The sequence below is a fragment of the Lathyrus oleraceus genome, chromosome 6 (assembly GCF_024323335.1).
Source record: "Lathyrus oleraceus cultivar Zhongwan6 chromosome 6, CAAS_Psat_ZW6_1.0, whole genome shotgun sequence".
In the NCBI taxonomy this organism is placed as follows: domain Eukaryota; kingdom Viridiplantae; phylum Streptophyta; class Magnoliopsida; order Fabales; family Fabaceae; genus Lathyrus; species Lathyrus oleraceus.
Genome location: NC_066584.1, coordinates 514,269,706 through 514,270,905, shown reverse-complemented (window position 1 = coordinate 514,270,905; position 1,200 = coordinate 514,269,706). Strand labels below are relative to the sequence as shown.

Below are 1,200 nucleotides of genomic sequence, written 5' to 3'. Positions count from 1 at the left end.
TCTAGGGGCTTGATAACTAGGTCTCGGAGGTGCATTATTTTGAATAGGGTTATTATTTTTATAGGAGAAGTTTGGGTGATTCCTCCATCCAGGGTTATAGGTATTTGAGTATGGGTTCCCTTGGGTGTAGTTCACTTGCTCGGAGTGGGTTTCGTTTAATAGACTGCATTCTGCGGATTGGTGTCCTTTGGTTCCATATATCTCACAATCCGACGAAACTGCGGCTACAGTATTCAGGTTTATGCATATATGCTCGACCTTGAGGGCTAATGCGTCCATTTTAGCTTGCATCATGTCTATAGAGCTTAGTTCATGCACTCCTACTTGGGCTTCCTTCTTCTCAACTGTCGCTCGTTCGACTCCCCATGATTGATGGTTTTGAGCCATATCTTCGATGAGGGCACTAGCTTCAGGATAAGGTTTGTTCATCAAAGCACCGCCTGCGGCAGCGTCGATGGTCATCTTTGTGTTGTAATGAAATCCATTATAAAAGGTTTGAATGATTAACCAATTTTCTAAACCATGATGTGGGCATGCTCGTAACAACTCTTTATATCTCTCCCAAGCTTCGAACAACGATTCTCCTTGGTTTTGGGTAAATCTAGTTATATGGTTTCGAAGAACGACGGTCTTACTCGGGGGAAAATATCTAGCAAGAAAAACTCTTCTAAGGTTATCCCAAGTCGTAATGGAATTGGGTGGAAGGGAATCTAACCATGATAGGGCTTTATCTCTGAGGGAAAAAGGAAATAATCTTAAACATATTGCCTCAGGAGAAGCTCCATTGGTTTTAAAAGTATCTACTAATTGAAGAAATATTTTTAAATGTTGGTTAGGATTCTCGGTAGCGAGACCCGCGAATTGTCTCTGTTACACTAGTTGCAACAGGGATGGTTTAAGTTCAAAATTATTAGTTGGGATGATTGGGTTTACTATACTAGAACTAGGTTCTTCATTAGATGGTTGAGCGAAGTCCTTAAGAGGTCTTTGGTTTTGATCTTCGGCCATAGCTCTCTTAATTCTATGAAAGAATAAACGTGCGCGAGCGTAACGTTCAAGTTCCGCCTGAGGGTTTACTAAGCTTAAACTTCCGGTGCTGCGAGTTCTTCGCATTGACCGGCGGGGAATAACCTAAGTCTAAACGATATAACAACAGGAAAATGAAATTTGACGAAATTGGTCCCCGACAACGGCGCCAAA

At 41.8% G+C, this 1,200-nt stretch overlaps 1 non-coding gene across 1 annotated transcript; it reads left to right on the top strand.

Annotated features, from left to right (window-relative positions):
• Positions 1 to 517: 517 nt before the first annotated feature.
• Positions 518 to 624, top strand: LOC127099751 (small nucleolar RNA R71). Its single transcript, XR_007794225.1, has one exon. It is a non-coding gene; the product is annotated as a small nucleolar RNA R71 (small nucleolar RNA).
• The last annotated feature ends 576 nt before the right edge of the window (positions 625 to 1,200 follow it).